General features: G+C 46.0%; 1 protein-coding gene across 1 annotated transcript in view; it reads left to right on the top strand.

The window, feature by feature from the left end:
* The first annotated feature begins 720 nt into the window (after positions 1–720).
* The window catches only part of LOC138515407 (zinc finger protein 585A-like), an 84,225-nt gene continuing 64,633 nt past the window's right edge, over positions 721–20,312 (top strand). The window contains exon 1 of the mRNA XM_069630259.1: positions 721–898. The gene's annotated coding sequence lies outside the window, so the exon portion shown is untranslated. The remainder of the gene's footprint in view (positions 899–20,312) is intronic.

Below are 20,312 nucleotides of genomic sequence, written 5' to 3'. Positions count from 1 at the left end.
ATTCCAACATTATCCATTCTTTTCCAGAGACACTACTTCCAAATTTTACGGTGCATTTTTGGACTTGTAGTCCTGAGTTTAATAATGAGGAAATTCAGGACTACAAGTCCCAGAATGGAAACTTAAACTTCTGCAGGTCTGGTATCTCCCGAATGGAATGGGTAATCTTGGCATTTGTTGTCATTGGTGAGCAGGCTAGTGATTAGTGTCTTTCCCGGGCATATGATAGTGATTAGTGTCTTTCCCCAGCATATGATGGTGATTAGTGTCTTTCCTCAGCATATGATGGTGATTAATGTCTGTCGGCACGTGGCAGCAATTCCTGTCTTTCCTGAGCATGTGATGGTGATCCCATCTTTTCCACGCGTGTCATTTTTATTTGCAGTAGCACAAGTCCTAAGAGATAAGGGGGGAAGTTTGAGAGTTTGAGCGAGCACAAGTCCTAAGAGATAAGGGGGTAAGTTTGAGAGTTTGAGCGCGCACAAGTCCTAAGAGATAAGGGGGGAAGTTTGAGAGTTTGAGCGAGCAATGTGAAGTGGAGTCCCCTCTCGGAAAACACACCGGTGATTAGTGTATTTCCCGAGCATGTTCAAGTGACTTGTGCCCGGAGCATGTGATGGTGCTTCCGGTCTTTCCTGAGCATGTGCAAGTGATGGTGACCACCTCGGGCACGTGGCCGAGCAAGTGATGTGGCCAGGGTCGTGCCGCGCATGCGCAGTTTATTTTGAGCAGCACAGAGCTTCTTGACTGGGGCTGGTGTGGAGAGGACGTGTGAGGCATTGCCCCGGTCTCTGGGCCCCTGTTTCTGTCTCTCGGCTGCAGCTCAAGCCTCGAGAATTACAAGTGTAGGAAGCAGCATAAACTAGGAAGACCTTCCATTCCAGGAAGATTTGATTAGGTGAGTGTTGGACCTCTTCTCTGTTCCAATGCCCCAGTCGTCTTTCTTGAGCATGTGATGTGATTAGCGTCTTTTCCGAGGCTGTGGTGGTGATTACCGTCTTTTCCGAGGCTGTGGTGGTCATTAGCCTCTTTCCCAAGCATTGATGGTGATTTGCGTCTTCCCCGTCCTTATTTATTTATTTATTTATTCGCATTTGTATAGTGCACTTGCAGCCCATGGACATCGAGGCGCTGTTACAAGTAAATGTTGGATTCTTAATTCAGCGGTTATGCAGGTGACCAGAGGTCTTATGGATACACAAATTACAGGTGAAGCATGATATTCATAGTACAGTTACAGAATGCAGTCAGGTACGTTTCATACAAAGAGCTTGGTTTTAATAGCTTTGCGGAAGGCTTGGTGGGATTCAATCATTCTTATGTGCGGTGGCAGTGCGTTTCAGTGGGTGGCGGCCCGTGTGGGAAAGCTAGCGCCACCTGCGCGCACCTTGCGTGTTTTGGGCGTGACAATCGTGTTGGAGTAGCACATTCTTAATGGTCTGGTGGCAGAATGCTTGGTGATTCTTTGGGTCAAGTAGGGTGGAGCAAGTTCATGGAGGCATTTGTGGGTGAGGGCGAGTGTTTTCAAAACAATCCTCTCTTTCACCGGGAGCCAGTGTGCCTGTCTTCTGACTTCGGAGATGTGGTCTTTTCTCGCGGTACCTGTGGCCGCCCTCAGTGCATTATTTTGAACTAGCTGAAGTTTGGCCAGGTTTTTATTGGAGGTTCCAACAAGCAGGGCATTACAGTAGTCTAGCCTGGATCCAATTATTGCCCTGGCAATGGTGAGGCAAGTCTAGCGTGACAGGAAAGGTCTGGCAGCGTTGAGGACTTTAGAGTAGTAGGCTGAGGAGGAGGAGATGGCATTGACCTGTCTATCCATTGACAGGTCGGAGTCTAGGTAGACTCCGAGTGTCTTCATGTGATTGGAGACCTTGATGGGAATGTTGTCAATAGTGAAGGAAGCGTACTGTTCACCGAGGTTCCCCAGGGTGGAGGGTGCCCCTATGAGGAGGAGTTTGTTTTTTTCACTATTGAGGCATAGCCAGTTATCTGTCATCCATGATTGGATAGTGGAGTAGATGGTGGTTAGTGTTTTTGTATCCACCAGGTAGTCACCCGTGAGTGGGATGAGAACCTGTGTGTCATCCGCATAGTTCGTATACGAGATGCCCAGGGAATCAAGGATGCTGATTTGTATTTTATTTATTTGTATAGCGCACTAGGCCCAAGGGCAACCAGGCGCATATCTGAAGGTACAGGTACAAAAAATGGCATTAATACAGTTACAGACAGGCATAGAGTTAAATTTACAGGTGCATATCTAGGGCACAAAGGTACAAAGGGGCGTAGCTGCCGGTACACGCAAGCAATACGTTCATGAGCAAAGGTGATGCCGGTAATGCATAGAGCAGGTGGCTTAGGCTGGTAGTGAGTGCGGTGGGGAAGATAGCCATAGCTTGGCTTTCTGTTTAAAGAGCGTGGCTGACGGGAGGGTTCTGATGGATAGTGGCACGGAGTTCCAAAGTTTGGATGCGAGGACTGGGAAGCTAACACCTCCGGCAGTCTGCAAGTTGTATTTTGGAATAGTTAGCGACTGTACTACAGATTTTAGGGTCCGTGAGGGGATGTATTGAGAGAAACGGGAGGTTAAGTAGGTAGGGGCCTGGTTGTTGACACATTTGTGAGTGAGAGTCAGTGATTTGAGTGAGATTCTTTGGGCGTCAGAGAGCCAGTGTAAACTCTTCCTAGTCTCAGAGATGTGCACTGACCTAGGAATGGCGAGGGCTGCTCTGATCGCATTGTTTTGGGCCATCTGGAGTTTCTTGAGGTTACGTTGGTTAGTACCTTGCTAGAGTGCGTTGCAGTAATCAAGTTTAGACATAACCAACGTCCTGGCGAGGGTAAAGCAGTTCTGTGAAGAGAGGAATGGTCGGCAGGCTGTGATCAGTTTACAAGTATAGGCTGATGCAGCGGCAACTGCATTAGTTTGTCGGTTAAGGGACAGTGTGGAATCAAGGTGGATTCCCAGAGTTTTAGTCTCTTTAGCCACTTCCATGGGATTACCATCTATGTTGAAAGTGCCGAAGGATGGGTCAAGCTTGCTAAGTCTTTGTTGGGTGCCAAGGATGAGGAGCTCTGTCTTGTCATCATTGAGTCTGAGAGGTGTACGGAGGAAGTTCAGTGTACACTGTTTTTTTTAGACCCTAATGGGAGTACATGTCATTCTGGGAAACCATTGAGAAAAGCAACATGCTTGCTGATGCTAAACACATGACTCAAAAAATATATAAAACAAATTTTTAATTTTTCATTTAGCTTTCTATTATAAGATTTTTTAAAAACTTTTTTTGTGCAGCAATTTCAAGTTGTTTCTTTGCATAACAATCCATGATGTCCATTCATGAAAAAAAGCTAAATGAAAAATTTAAAATGTGTTTTATATATTTTTTGAGTCATATGTTTAGCATCAGCAAGCATGTTGCTTTTCTCAATGGTTGCCCAGAATGACATGTGCTCCCATTAGGGTCTAAAAAAAACAGTGTACACTGAACTTCCTCCGTACACCTCTCAGATTTATAGAGGGTAGGACAACCCCCTTGTTATAGCTTCTCCAGCCCTCCAGTCCTTCCCGCTTCAGGGCTCTTTTTGTTGCCTCTTTTTGTTGCACTTTGTCATCATTGAGACAGAGCTCATGATGTGCCATCCAAGCTTGGACGACTTGGTATATGTCGTTCAACCCTTTGGCATCTGCGATGTAGTCACCAATGATAGGGATGAGTATCTGAGTGTCATCCGCCTAGATGGTGTAGCTGACGCCCAGATAGTCAAGCACATCGAACAGCGGCTTGGTGAAGACATTGTAGAGCATGGGAGATACACACAATTCTTGGGGAACTCCACATGGGACCGGTGATGGGTCAGCGGAGTCCGTAGGTGAGAATACTCTCATGAGTCTGTTGTCAAGGAAGGATCTGATCCAGTTAGTGGCATTTTCAGAAAAGTGGGCAGCAGATTTCAAGTGTTGGCATAGGATTTGATGATTGATTGACCAGATCGAAGGCCGCGGAGAGGTCCAAGAGTAGTAGAAGGGCTAGTTTGCCATTATCATTTAAGTCCTCTATTTGAGTTTTCAGAACTAGTAGAGCTGTTTCTGTCCCATGCCTGGGTCTGAAACCATATTGTCTTATGTCAAGTAAGTTATTAGTCTCCAGATACTTCTGTATCTCGAGGTATGCAGCTCTATCTAAGATTTTTAAGAGGAACTGGACCGTTGTGATTGGTCTGAAATTAGTTGGTATGGACGGATCAAGTGTCGGCTTTTTCAGCAGTGAGATGACGTCCTTAAGGTTGTTGGGCACAATTCCGGACTGGAATGAGGAATTAATGAAGGTAGTAATGAAGGGAACCAGGTCGTGGGCAGATTCCTTGATGATAGGGGCCGGGCAGGAGTCCCCTTGGCATTTTGAGGGTTTAAAGTTGCTGATTATTTTTTCTACCTCAGGGATGGTACGAGGAGTGAAGCTAAATGGGGGCTGGGTAAAAGTGGTGGGTGTTATGGGTGCCAGAGGTATGGAGAGAATAGAATTTTGTTTGGCATTAATTTTGGCTTGTAGGGTGGTTATTTTGGAAAGGAGAGCATTTTGGATGCTGTTGCACCAGGAGCTGTCCTTGTTGCATGTATCTGGTATAGGAGAAGGTGATTCTAATTCTTTAAGAATTTTGAAAAGCACCTTTGTGTTTGATTCCGCTTGCGAAAAGCGCAGGTTCTACGTTTCTTTTTTTGCCTGTATAATGGCTTCCTTGTAGTTAAGGGACGCGGTAAAGAGGTTGTCTTTGTTAGAGGAACATGGGAGACTTTTCCAAAGTGATTCCGCCTTACGTTTTTCTTTGCGCAGAGCTTTAAGGTGAGGCGTAAACCACAAGTTCAGGTGAGCTCGTTGTTTAGCTTTCCTGAGTTTGAGCGGGGCTATAGTGTCAATGGCTTTGAGCAGTGTTCGGTTGAACGTGTCAACTAAGACCGTAGGGTCGTTATAGGATGTGGCACAGTTGTTCAGAATGGGTAGGATAAGCGGGAGTAGCTTGTCCCTGGTGATGTCCTTTTTATTCCTTGTGGAGATAGAGGGGGCTACTGGAGGTTTGGTGCTGGGAATGGTGGCAGGTAGTTTGAAAATAATGACGTGGTGGTTGGACCAAGCACAGGCTGAGTTGGAGCTTATCGTGGTATTACAATTTAAGTCTACGATTCACTCAAGCGTTCTGCCTTTGTTGTGTGTAGGTTCGAGGTTACGTTGTTGGAAGCCTAGGTTTGACACAATGCTTGCAACTTCTGTGGACATGAGGTCCTTAGAGTCAGACAGTCCAAGATTCAGGTCCCCTAGCAGCAGCACTTGAGAGTTAGGCTTATTGTTGTTGGATAGGATAGACGTAATATCTTCTGCGAAGGATGGTGATTACGTCTTCCCCAAGCCTTGGTGGTGATTGGCGTCTTTCCCGAGCCTGTGGTGGTGATTAGCGTCTTTCCAGAGTCGTGATGGTGATTACCGTCTTTCCCGAGCCTGTGGTGGTGATTAGCGTATTTCCGAGCATGTGATGGTGCTTCCGGTCTTTCCTGAGCATGCACAAGTGATGGTGACTATCCCGGGCACCTGGCTGAGCATGTGATGGTGATTAGGGTCGTTCCGCACATGCGCAGTTTATTTTGAGCAGCACAGAGCTTCTTGGCCAGGGCTGGTTTGGAGAGGACGTGTGAGGCATCGGCCCCTGTCTCTGGGCCCCTTTCTCTGTCTCTCAGCTGCAGCTCCAGCCACGAGGGTTACAAGTGGAGGAAGCATAAAAAACCAGGGATACCTTCCATTCCAGGAAGATTTGAGGTGGTGAGTGTGGGGACTCGCGGGTTTGGCCCCTCAAAAATATAAACACAAGCCGCAAATGTGTCAGGAGAAGCTCAAGCAGAGGAGGCTGAGAAAAAAGGTTATTTTAAAGTGATGACTATTTCACATGTAAAGTGAGCCTTTCCATTCCATAGACTGGCTTTAAATGGGTCTGCTGTGCCAATGACAGAGCTTTGACCTCCTGTGACCTCCTAAAGTATGCAGATTTCGTATCCCAGAGCGAAGCCCTGCTGCCACAGCCCCCCAAAAAAAGATGTAAGTGCTCATTTAAGGAAAGGCTCATCAACAGCAAGCCGAAACGCCTATGGACAGAGCTCAGATCCTGCTTTCCAATCCACACCAACTTTTAAGGGGGCTCTTCCCCCTGGCATCGACCGATGGTTTTGGTCCTCTGCTGGAAATATGCTTTCCTTCATTCCCTTCTTTGAGCTGGTTCATTTATTGACCCCCTAATGATTCAATCAGCCAGTAAAACAGCAAACCAACAGATAGAATCAACAGAGACCACTAGATTGGAATACTGTAGGGAACTTTACTCACACACAGTACTAACCCACCAACGAATTGCATAATTGGTTTCTATGATTTGTACTGCAAAACTATGTCTTCTACATATATAACCAAATACTTGAAAAACAATAAATCGATATGAATGACTGCTAATTCAATAAAAGCAGCAACTTAAGTTCAAACTAACATTCCAAGTTTTCTGACTGGATTACTACAGTTGAATTTGCTCTCTTTAGGGATACTTGGCTTACTTTTTGAAGCTCACATATATAATTTAGCAATCAGAATTCTCAGGCGCTAGTGATGCCAAGCAATACACATGTGGATAGAAACCCCCCCCTTATTGTTTATTTTATATTATTATTATTTTTATTATTGTTTTTCGCCTGGGGGAAAGTGAGCAGAGGAAGTGAGGTGATAGCAGAGACTCAAATGGTCAAAGCAGTCTGAGGTTAAAGGTCGAGGAGTAGGAGGAGAGATAGATTTCCGGAATAATTTGCGTCATCCAGTTGGTTCTTAAGGTCCAAGAGGGCTGTTCCAGTTCCATGTCTGGGGTGGAAACCCGATTACCGGGGGCTCCGATTGTGGCGGGATTCGAGGAAGCCTTGAATTTTGAGGTATGCGATTCTGTCAATAAATTTCAAGAGGAAGGGGAAAGTGGGTATAAGCTGGAAGTTGGTAGAAATTGCTGGGTCCAGAGAGGGCTTTTTGAGTAGCAGAGTGATCCAGAATTCTTTGAGGATGGAAGGGACAAAACAGGTAGTGAAGGAGGAATTTATGATAACAGTGATGAGTGGAAGCAGGGGTTCTGCGCATTCCTTTGCGAGGAAGGTTGGGCACATGTCACCTTTACACTTGTAAGGTTTGAGTCCCTTGATTATGGTGGCAAGTTCAGAGACAGAGATGGGTTGGAAGTGGAAGAGGGGGATGGCGGCTGATGTTCCAGGCTGAAGCATGGGTGGGAAAGTGTGTAGGAAAGCTTAGTCTTGATTTTGGCTTGCAGGCGAGTGATTTTCCCAGTGGAGGCATCTTGGACGTTGCAGCACCAGGTGCTGTCTTTCACAACTGAGGATAGGAAGCAATAGGGGTTTCTAGCTCTCAGAGGATAGTGAACTGTTCTCGTGAGCTGGAGGAGGAGTTGGAGGTTCTTTCGTTGTAGGTGGCAGCTTTGGTAGCATGAATGGCTTGCTTGTAACTCAAGGACATTTTAGAGAAGAGGGTTTTGTTTACTGCAGTGTTTTGTATATCATTTTTTATTTTTGCCAGGCAGCTACGACTGCCCTATTTTAGGCGCGTGTTAACGCACAGATCAATGGTGAACCACGAGTTATGGTGTCTAAAGTTTTTAGCTTTCTGAACTTTAAGGTGCCTAGCACAGTGTTGTAGTAGTCCACAAAGACGCCAGTTTCATGGAAAAGGGGCGAGGGATAGCTGAGTAAAGGGCGGATGCAGGCACTGGTGAGGTTGCAAGAGTTTCGGGAGTGAGAGTTTCGGGGGAAGGGGTGCCTAGGTTGATGCATGCGTTTGCTTGGTTAGGGATAGTGTAGGTGATAGTATGGTGATTTGACCATGGGAAGGGTAATTTCCAGAACTAACTGTGCTTATCTCTTCCTATTGAGGCACCTGCAAGGTCACAATGGCTGTGGAATGCATGGCGGACACATCTCATGCAATAGGTTAAATGCGTTTAGGCCAAAATGACTGATAACACATGTCTGAATGCGTGATTGGGCCAATTTTCGGCCATTCGAAAATTACAAATGCCAAAAAGGTTTGACCAGATCACGCCTTCGGTGCTGGGGGCTGCGGGGATGTCCCTTGCACCCTTGCTACTATATTGTGAGTTGGGGTTGAGGGGGTGTCACCCGCAGCCATCCCAAAATAAAAAAAGGACCCTGCAGTGCCGGTTCCCTATCACGGAAGTGAAAGGGAACAGGCGCTGCGGGGACACAAGGCAAGTAGGGAGTGGAGGGGGTGGGTGTGGTGGCGGTGTGGTGTTGATGGGGGCAAGGGCCAAGTTGTAAATGTTCAGGGGAGAAAAGACTGAAGATTATTTTGGAAAAATAATCTTTGGTCTTTTCTCCCTCGACCATTTGGATCACTGGCTTTCAACCCCGATCCGGTTAAATGTGAAGTGAAGTACGGAGTGGATGGAGATGCTCTCATGGTCCAGTAGCCAATCTAGGGTGCATCCTTCAGAGTGTGTTGGATTGAGGAATACGTTGAGTGCAACCCAAGGCGGCAGGCAGTTGATTAGGCGAGGTTGGAGGCCTCTGTGTCAGATGGGACATTAAAGCCAAGGTTCAAATCTCCCATAGTAATAAGCTGGGTGGTAGGCTTGAGGTTCGTTGAAATAAGTTGAATGAGGTCATTCTTGAATGACGCAACTGGGTCGAGAGGTTGATAGATTAGATGGAGGGTGATGGTTGCGTTTGGTGAGAAATTGAGCTTGGCTGAGATATATTTACAGTTGGGAAGCAGGGTCGAACTGATGGAGTGAAGTGTGAGGGTGTCCTTGTAGATGAGAGCAACTCCACCACCTTTTGTGAGCGTCCTATTACAACAAAGTAGGGCATAGCTGAAAGGGGCCTCTATGGGACCCTGACGTCTATGGAAACAAGGAGAGTCACCACACACGATAGAGACGCCAGACACGAGGTTGTATACCCAAAGCTAGGGTTTTATTGCAAAGCAAAAGTCTCAGTTGGCCAACTCGGTCTCACGCCCCGCTACGTGTATCTCTAGACCTCGAGGGACGCAAGAGAGTGAATTACGTACATCAGTTACATATATACAAAATGCATATCAAACAATCAGCTATGACAAGTTTAACACCCCCCTTTATTGGGTATGACACCTTCAAACATCTATTCTAGTAACAATTTTCAATTTGTGAGTGCGAAGGCATCTTTCGGTTATTAAATAGAACACGGCGCTTCTGTTCTTGGAAGTGAACTACATACGGGGTGGAGTTGCATTCCGGGCCTTGCTATCTATCAGGTGCTATTCGCGTCCTGGGAGCCGACATGCTCTAGCGGGCTCAGCAAAGGGGGGCCGTAAGAAAAGCATAATTCAAGCCTTTAGCTGTATTATTCTAACATATTCTACCATATAACGAGACTGGCTGGCAGCTGTGAAATGATTAAATGCCCTGCAGCTCTGCTTCAAGGCTACATTCGGGAGGGAGCCGGGCATTCTTCCTGGCGCTGCCTACGTTTGTGTTTCAGCGAACTCTTGTTATCCTCACGGCCCTGCGGGCTTGTCTTTTTCACATACAGACAACAATGTTTCACAGTCGAGCAGTGTAAGCGGAAAATATAGTGCGAAGCAATAGGAACAGAAAGCAATGAGCAATGGTTTGAAAACAAAATGGCGATTCTTGTTACATCAAAATGGCCGTTCATTGGCAAACTCGAAAACCTATATTTTGTCATATCGTGCATGAGACGGTTGGCCCACGGCCACCAAAATGCGTATGCGGTTTCAAAGTAGAGGTATCCGTATTTCTAGACTGACAAACCCTCCTTTGGCCGTATGCCAAACGTCTCATCTATTTATTGACACCTCCTCTAGTGATGATGAATCTGAAGTACTTATGTCTGAGTTTTGCATGCTATCGTGGACATCATTGTCTTCATCAATATCTACTGCCATCACTCTTTTACTGCTCTCATCTCATTTGGGTCTGGGCTAGTTAGATCATGAGGTTGTTTTTTCTTTGTTATCATATGCATGCATCCTTCCGTACATCCCTCAGTTACCTCAGCGCAAACTATGGGTAAACAATGTATACAACAACAGCACGTTAGGAATATTCCGAACACCACTACTAATATTGAGATCAACTTCCATCCCCAAGATCGTAGTATTCCCCAAAACCAAGATCCTATTCCCCAGCTCCCTTCTCCGGTACGCTGTTCAGAGCTTAGAACGTTCCTTTTTTTTATTGCTTCAAAGATCGTGGGGGAATAGTCATCGACATAAACGCAACATGCTGATCCCACTATTTTGCAAATTCCCCCGTGATCAACCAGGATCACATCAAGAGCCATTCTATTTTGCAGCGTCATTAACCTGATTCCTCTTTCTTCCAACGTCATGTTAAATAATATATCTGTTGTTGTGTTTATTGTATTCTTTAGGATTCTGGACAGTTGCCTTATATTATAGGAGTTCACTATCTGTCCTAAGAATGGAATGAATGATTTTGCTACATCAGTTGCTATTAAAACACCTTTGTCAGTCCTTTTGACTCTAGTTCTGGATAATCTGGCCATGGCTGCTGTTTCTAAGAGGAATACTCCTGGGAACAGTAGCCCTAGGTAACATTTACCTCCCCAGTTTCTGGGCAACCAAGGGTATGCTTTCTCTCCACATATAAAATAAACGCGATCACCTACGTATACTGGTTCTATTTCCCATTTCAGTACCACTGTATTCATGCAACCAGTATATGTTCCGACTGAAAAAGAGCCTTTCTTTTTTAGACAAAAAAAGGACAGTTCTTGGGCTATAATTCACCGTGTAAAATGGGGGAATTGCATCTTTGTCCCCTTCTGTTCTTACTCGAAACGTCATTACAGATGTTTTTCTGGTGGGGACAATCTATCTTGTCTATTTTGTCGTGTTATCTTTCGTGTACTTTTCCTCGTGGGCTCTGGGGCTATTACTTGTGCTTTATGGAAAATGGAACAACCCACAGGCTTCATTATCATCTCCTCAAACTCATTCATGTTGGTTCTGTCTAATTGACTCGTATTACTCTCATTCCATTTCCCATAGAACATTGCACCTAAAGATGCACTACATGCAGAACTTAATGGTAATGGCTGCACATACCACCCTATTCCTTTCCCGGCATGCTGTGGTAAATGGGCACATACCCAGCAGTTTGTTTTCTTCAGGATTGCATGTGTCATGTTCATTATCAGCAGTAAGGTGTTATTTCCAAATCTTCCCTGTGTTTTTCTTCCATTGGGGGTAGGGTATAAGTGATCACCTGAACCAGGCTTTCAGTAGTGGATATATTACTTATTGGTAAAAACATTTCTAATGGGTGTATTGTTTCTACCCACCATAATATTAAGGCTGTCGTTATTGGTGCTACCACACTCATAAAGCACATTATTATCGTTAGTACCAGCATACAATTTGTTTTACCATGTGTTTTTCTTAAGCTTATAGTCTTTATAACTGACTCATTCTCAGCGGTGGTTGTGCAGGAGGAGGCTGGAACCGGTCCCGGCATGATACTCGTTTTCCTTCTTCTTTTTTATCACAGTTCGTTGTGGATATCTCTCTTCGTCGCGCTTTCTCTGATGTTAATAAGTTCAATGGAATTGTCACAGTTCAGTTCTGCCTGTCCTTTTTAGCCTGGATTCGATTATTCGTTTTTAGAGGAGATCACTTGTCCCCTCTTTTACTGCTCAGAGGACCTTTGATCAGTTATCTTATCGCCTTAGTATCATGTGCGCCCAGCTTGTCCGCTCTGGTTCAGGACACATGTACTGTTAATGGGTTATCTCACTTGCCATAGTACCATGTGCGCCCAGTTTGTCCGTTCTGGTTCAGGACACATGTACCTTTTATGATCGCACTGAGGAGCCGCGAGTCTTGAATTGTCTGACTTGCACAATGCTCACACTTCTCTCCTCTACACCTCTGGTTCCTTCTCTGTCCATGAGCTGAACCAGAGGTTGACATAAACACCAAAAAGAACTGCGGATTACTTTGTCTCCCGAGTCCGCAGGTTGTATCGCCTTGCTCCTGCTATCGTATGATCCGTGAACGGTGCTGGTGCACTTTCAGATTCAGGCTTGAAGTCAACCTGTGGCGCTACTGCAGGTGCTGGTGTGCGCCGCGCCAATGATGCAGATCCGTTCTTTGGCATGCTGGCAAGTGCTGGTGGGCGCCAAAGGGGTACACGATTTGGTTTTGCTGGTATCTGCAAGGCAGATTTCGCGTCGGTCAGCAGTGATGTCGATTTTGCTGGGCAACGTTGGGGCACTCTTTGCCCTTCCCCCTCTTTGGCAATCGTCCCAGGCTTTGTTTCGAGTTTCACTTCTCGTTTTGGCAGATTAGGTGGCTTCTTACTGGCAACAGTTTCTTTTGTTTCTGGGACCACTGTCTCTTTCCGTTCATCAGTGTCAGGCAAGTCTTTCAGTGCAGTTGGAATCTTCTTGGCATGGGTGTCATGGATCCACAACTTCCTTCCATCCACCCATATTGCCCTCTGCGTCGCCAAAAGTACTTGATGGGGCCCGCGCCACCTGGGTGCTAATGATGACTTTCTTTCAAAGTTTTTTAGCAGCACCCAGTCTCCTGGCTCCAGCGCGTGCCCCAGACCGGTGTATCTCACTGGTAATGCCAGAAAGCTTAAGAAAAACGCATGGTAAAACAAATTGTATGCTGGTACTAACGATAATAATGTGCTTTATGAGCGTGGTAGCACCAATAACGACACCCTTAATATTATGGTGGGTAGAAACAATACACCTATTAGGAATGTTTTTACCAATAAGTAATATATCCACTACTGAAAGCCCGGTTCAGGTGATCACTTATACCCTACCCCCAATGGAAGGAAAACACAGGGAAGGTTTTGGAAATAACACCTTACTGCTGATAATGAACATGACACATGCAATCCTGAAGAAAACAAACTGCTGGGTATGTGCCCATTTACCACAGCATGCCGGGAAAGGAAGAGGGTGGTATGTGCAGCCATTACCATTAAGTTCTGCATGTATTGCATCTTTAGGTGCAATGTTCTATGGGAAATGGAATGAGAGTAATACGAGTCAATTAAACAGAACCAACATGAATGAGTTTGAGGAGATGATAATGAAGCCTGTGGGTTGTTCCATTTTCCATAAAGCACAAGTAATAGCCCCAGAGCCCATAAAGCACCTGCTGATGAATTAAATGCAATTTCTGCATTAAAAGGCCACAATAAGTACTCAGCACAGGATGTTCTATCTCACTAAGTCGTTTTGGCTGAGGTGCGCACCAAACATTTGCCGGCCTCTCCATTACGATTTCGTACAGGGAGAGCCCAGTTTTAGCCTGTACAGACGTACGCATGCATAATAGTGCTATTGTTAATTCATCCACCCAACTCAACTTGCTTCCCGCACAAATCTTGCTAATCTTTGATTTAAGAATCCTGTTGTGCCTCTCCACAAGACCGGCAGAACTCGGATGCCTTGAACTATGGAATCTCTTATCAATCTGGAGACCAGCACATATCTGTAATACCACTGCACCCACAAAATGCAGTCCATTATCAGACCATAGGACTCGGGGCAAGCCATATCTGGGAAAGTACTCCTTCAACATTACTTTTGCCGTACTCATTGCTGTGCAATCTTTCAAAGGATATGTCTCCACCCACTTACTGAATGCACAGATCACCACCAAGACGTATTTCAAGTTTTGGCACCTCTCCATCTCTATGAAATCAAAATGAATTACCTCAAATGGCATAGATGGTGGGCCAAAACTGCCTGTTGGAGTCACTGTTCCCTTTCCTACATTGTGTTGCAAACACGTGATACAGTTCTTCACCAACCCCTCTGCATTCTTTTTTATGTTTACATTCTGCCAAACTGCAGAAAGGTGCTGTATTATTTTCTTGGCACAGATGTGCGTAGGGCTGTGGGCCATTGTGACCATTGCAGTCACATACGAATTTGGCAACATCCAGTTTCTAGTTCCCTTGTCCACCCAACAACCCTCCAGATCCAACTCAGCAGATCCCTCTGCTCATCCCTGTATTTCATCGGCCGTAGCCTCGGCCTGCATTTCTTTGACAGTCGCAACTCCATCTTCTATCGTACAGGGTACTTTCTCTGTCTGAACCGTCATCCTCTTGGTATTCAAATCAGTGGCAGTTTGTTTCGCAATTCTGTCTGCAAACGCGTTTCCCTCTCCTACTTTGCATGTTACTTTTTAATGTGCCTCGCATTTCACTATTGCTAGGCGCTTTGGAAACGTGAGTGCAGACAGCAATCGTACAATCAAAGGGCCATGTTGAATTCTGGCACCATGTGATGTCAGAAACCCTCTCTCAGCCCAGAGTCGACCAACGTTATGAACCACTCCAAAAGCATACTGACTATCAGTATATATATTCACATTCAAATTTTCAGAAATCTCGCAGGCTCTGGTCAATGCTATTATTTCCGCGGCTTGTGCTGAATTATAGGGGATTCTTTTACTTTCTACAACACTCTCTAGGGTAGTGATGGCGTATGCGGCAGTTGTCGTGCCATCTGGTAATTTAAAACATGAGCCGTCACAAAATAACTCTACATCCGGTTCTTTCTGTGGAATATCACTTAAATCAACTCTTCCCTTGGTTTCTTCCTCAGTGACCATTAAGCAATCGTGGGGGGGTGATTCATTCTTCCCAATTTCTTTTATGTTTAGTGGCATTAATTCTGCAGGATTCAAAGCACTACATCTCATAGTTTGGATATGGGGCGCAAACAAGATAATCTCATATCTTGTCAATCTAGCAGAGGTGAGGTGTTGCGTTTGCGTCCTATTTAATAGAACGTCTATGGCATGTGGCACCATCAGAATTAAAGTGTGCCCCAATACCATCCCTTCCGTTTGTTTCACTGACGCAGCAGCCGCCGCGACAGATCGCAAACATCGTGGTAGTGCGAGCGCTACAGGGTCCAGCGCAGAAGAAAAATACACAAATAGTCTAAAAATGTTCTCATAGTTTGGCGTACCCAAAACTGGAGCCGAGCATAATGCAGTTTTCAGTCCATCAAATGCTTTCTGACATTCCTCATCCCACTGCAAAGGCATAACCGCATCCTTTCTAGTTAAATTCACTAATGGTTTCACAATTAACGCAAAATTACCAATCCATTGTCGGCAATATGAAGCCATGCATATTATGGCTCTGACTCCTTTTTGTGTCTTTGGAATAGGCATACAAGAAATACTTTCTATGCATTCTGGCGTTGGTCTTCTCCCTCCTTTCGAAAGTAGGTAGCCCAAATAAGCCACCTCCTTTCGATTATACTGAAATTTCTTCAAACTAGCTTTATGGCATTGTGCCGCTAGGTGTGACAGTAGTAATACAGTGCTTTCTTTACAAATCTCCTTTGTGTCTGCAGCTAGCAATAGATCGTCTATGTATTGCAAAAGTACACAACCCATGGGTAATTCCAGCATGTCTAGCTGTTCTTTTAATGCTCTACTGTAAATACTTGGGGCCTCATTAGGACCCAGGCGGTAAGGGGTTTACGCCGGCGTAAACCATGCCGCCCCTTACCGCCTGAGTACGAGTTCCCTCAGCGCCATGGTGATTTTAACGCCTGCTTTTAGCAGGCGTTAAAATCCATGGCGCTAAGGGACCTTGTTGTTAATTACGCCACCGTAATTTACGGTGGCGTAATTAACGCCTTCCCCACTCCCATTATGCCCTATGGGGCCAAAAATGGGAATGGGGAAGGGTAAATGGGGATTGGGGACTTACCGCCCCGCCAAGGTCGGAATGGGGCGGTAAGTCCGCCAACCACCATGGCGGAGTTGGCAGCTTAGCGCCATGGACCATGGTGCTAATAGCGCCATGGTCCTCCGCCAAGGTCCTAATGAGGGCCTTGGACTTTCCGTGTAACCTTGCGGAATCCGCGTAAATGTAAATGATCGTCCTCCTAATGTGAACACGAACAAATATCTACTGTCCTTGTATCTACAAGAAAGCGGTGCTCCTCATTCCCGACTCTCATTTCTACGTAGGGTCCTCTCTGATTCACGGGAATAGACACTGGTTCCAACCCCTGACCTGGGCTGTCCTATTGGGGAAATAACACATCGTCCGACGTGTAATCATTACTAATACTGTAATACGTGTTTGGCTGTGTATCGAAAACATTTCCACTCTTCCCTCTATTTCCCCCACTCTGATTTCCATATTGTTGATTTTGCTGTCCCTGACTCTGGTTTGGGGCATTTTGGGTTTACCCCATGCATATTCGAATTACTCCTTCCTTGTGCGTTCCCTCGCCCCATATTATGTCCTGTTACTTGCTGCAATAGTACCTGTGTTCTAATTAGACATTCTTTCAAGTCTACCCCCACCTGTTTTAGCAACGATAATTCGTTCACCATCTCCTTCTGCCCCGGCGATGGTAATTGCTGCCGTTCATTATGCGACCCCTTTTCCTCCTTCCCAGGTCTCCCGACTTCCCTACTCCTGTATGCAGGTGTAGTTAACACTTTGACAGGTGCAGTAAACGTTTCGACATAATCATTATCTAATTAATCTCTAAGCTCAAAAAGTCAAATATTCACCCATGCATTCAAACACTACCTGTCTTTCGTTGCCTCTACGGAAGTCATATATCGAAGCCAATGTTGCCGTCCCATCATTCCCGTCTATATACATCTCTGCCTGTTGCTGCAATTCCACCTTTGTTTCTTGGCAGATTGCGCTGCGGGTTACCCTTGTGCACCCCCGTCGGTCAGTCCTGCTTCTTGCCCCCGCGGTTTCAACTTCAACCCCGGGAGGAACGGACAGTACCGAGTCTGTGCCTGTCACGTCTCCCAGTGTGCCTAATACTAGGCCACCCACTAGGCAACCCAGGATCAGCCCGCATTTACCTGGCACATCACATCGGGGCACAAGAACACAACCTTCTGCTCGACACTGGAGAAAGATGACTGGTTTTCCAGGTATTTTCCGACCTTCATTGTCCTGGCAACGCCCGTGGAAACTCTCACATGCCTTACAGCACCGCCGAGGTACACAGCGATTCACGCATCACGTGAGGTGAGCTGCTGCCAATCACGTTCATCCTCTGCCATCACGTGATTTTCGTTTTGCATCATGTGACTACAACTAACAGTTAAAAGTGCCAGAAACCACGGTGGCAGCGCTTCTCAGCTGCTTCTCGGAAGGACTGTTTGGTGTTATTGTTTTCATCAAGGATTGATTGGCTCTACGACCACGGACTGTTTTTTGGATACTCTACTTCTTCTTGGCTTCATCTGTTACCTTGCTTGCTTCCAAAGATATTCGACCCTGCACCCCCTCAACGGATTGCTTAAACGGATTATCCCTTTGCTTGGACCTTGTGCTTTGAACTGGTTTTGACCCCATTACATGTTTTTGGACTCCTCTTGTGCCAACTTGCCCAGGTGTGGAACTACTACCCTTGCCTGTCTGAAAACCCGGCTCGCTGTCCCTGCTGGTTGCCCCTAGCGCATTACGACCTAACCCACAGCTCATCTAGGTAAGCCTTGCTACAATCAGTTCTTTATTGCTGTGTCCATATTGCATTAGTTGATAACCGTCTATTGCCTTACAACAGTCAAAGGGGTTCTTCCGGCGTTTCCTGGTTCCAGTTGACGGCTCACCACACCTGTGGCCTCAAAGATTACACAGACAGTATTTGGTCATTCTATCTGTGTGGTACTTGGGGACGGAGGTATTCAATAATCGGCACGACCATCAAGATCAGAACAGACTGAGAAGCCTTTTTGGTCGCCCTGATTATGGATCCCTCCGCCGGGGATCCTGTGACCGCTCTAATGCAGGCAGTTGCGGCCCTTAGGACCGACATGGTCACCGCAACAACAGCAATCCATCACCATCTCGATACATTGAAAAGCACACGTCATCCTCTACTGGCTGACACCGAGATTGTAGACGCTCCTCAAGCCCAGTCTCCACCCGCTCCGCCCACAACTCCCACTCCTGTACTACTGCCTACTTCCTTTCCCCTTGCTGCCCCAGAACGATTCCAAGGTGATCCAAGGAAATACTGCACATTCTTGAACCAGTGTAAACTACATTTTCTATGTCGACCCAGGCTTTTCCTGATTCCGTCACCAAGGCAGCCTTCCTTCTTTCCCATTTATCTGGCGTGGCAGCTACCTGGGCGAACCCGTTAATGGAAAATAACCATCCAGCATTATATGATTTCGATCTTCTAGTAACGGAAATGGCTAAGGTATTCAATACCAGATATAAAGCACAATCTCGAGACTTGGAACTACTAGAGCTCTCAAAAGGCAGACAAACACTTAGTGAATATATAACACGTTTTAACCAACTTGCTGCAGAGACCTCATGGCCGGAGGAAAAGAAAGCTATTGTGTATTACAAGGGGCTATGTAATACTATGAAAGACGCCCTCTCAGTAGTCCCGGCCCTTCCCTCTGTTTTTTCCGAGTTGGTAGACCTAACCCTGCAAGTAGATGCATGCCGATCTGAGCGTAAGGCAGAGGTCGATTTTTCAAATCAAACATCCTCGAATTTGTCGGTCCCTGAACCCATGCAAGTCGGTGGGATTCGGAGTCCCATTACTCAGGCTGAACGGGAACGTAGAAGAACGGATAATTCTTGTTTTTACTGTGGCATCAACAGACATTATGTAAAAGAATGCCCACGACGCCCAAGAAATAAGAATCAGGGTTTTCAGAAAGCTCACCCCTAAGAGCGGGGGCACGGGCGAGCACCTCCATGTCCTCCACTGAACCCGTTTTCGGTCCCATCAGACCTATCGTGGTCCAAGCCTCATTGAAACCTACTAGGGAGCTTACACACCAGGTACACATAGTGATAGATTCTGGAGCCACTGGCTGTTTCATTGATATAGCATTGGTCCACAAACTTAATCTACCCTTGATTAAGAAGGAACACCCAGAACCAGTGCAGGCAGTTGATGGTACCTCCCTTGCTTCTGGTCCTATCATGCATCAAACGGCTCCTATGGAAGTGATAATCCAAGACACCCATAAGGAAACCATGTCTTTCGATCTAATCACCACCCCGCAATTCGGTGTCATTCTGGACATTCCCTGGTTGAGACAACACAATCCACTGATTAATTGGGGTACGGGTCAAGTCACCTTTGAATCTGATATTTGTCAACACTTCTGCCTGATAGAATCTCAGACACTCTCCTCCCCTGCCAGTATTCCTGGGGCAATGGCCTCTTCCCATCTAGAGGAGACAATGCAAAGTGTACCCTCAACACATACTGTAGGGCCTGTAATGGCTGGTATTCCCACCGTTTATCATGAATTCCTGACTGTGTCTGACAAGGCCACGGCAGAAGGTTTACCACCACACAGACCCTATGATTGTCCCATCGATCTAGTCCCTGATGCAGTGATCCCAAGGGGCAGGATATATTCCCTATCTCAGTCAGAGGAACAGGCCCTAAAGGAGTACATCCAACAAGCCTTACGATTAGGCCACATACGACCCTCCTGCTTTCCGGCTCCAAGTCCCATCTTTTTCGTACCAAAAAAAGAAGGGGACTTACGTCCTTGTGTGGACTACAGAAAACTGAATGCTATTACCATAAAGAACAGGTATCCCATTCCATTGATCTCCCCACTACTAGGCAAATTGACACGTGCAACCATTTTTACTAAACTGGATCTCCGAGGTGCTTACAACCTTGTCCGTATGCGTCAGGGAGACGAGTGGAAAACAGCATTCTGCTCCAAACATGGACTGTTTGAATACACTGTGATGCCTTTCGGCTTATGTAACGCCCCAGCTACGTTCCAACGATTTGTCAACAAGGTGTTCAGTGATATTCTTGACATATATGTAGTGGCTTACTTGGACGATATTCTGGTGTTTTCCTCCTCCTTGGAGGAACATGTCGTCCATGTTAAGGAAGTATTAACTCGCCTCAAGAATCATGCCTTATTCGCTAAACCCGCAAAAATGTGAGTTCCACACTAAAGAGGTGGATTTTTTGGGTTTTCACATAACTCCTGGTGGACTATCCATGAACCACTCGAATGTCCGCGCTATCATAGACTGGCCTGCCCCGACCAACCTGAAACAGTTACAATCTTTTCTTGGTTTTGCCAATTTCTATCGGCGCTTTATCGCTGGGTTTTCCTCCATTATATCACCGCTAACTGCCTTGACCAGCCCTCTCGTCCCGTTCTGTTGGACACCAGAGCATCAAAAGGCCTTTG

Source organism: Ambystoma mexicanum, chromosome 6q, assembly GCF_040938575.1.
Source record: "Ambystoma mexicanum isolate Mex_15411 chromosome 6q, UKY_AmexF1_1, whole genome shotgun sequence".
Classification (NCBI taxonomy): Eukaryota; Metazoa; Chordata; class Amphibia; order Caudata; family Ambystomatidae; genus Ambystoma; species Ambystoma mexicanum.
This window is presented reverse-complemented; position numbering and strand designations above follow the sequence as displayed.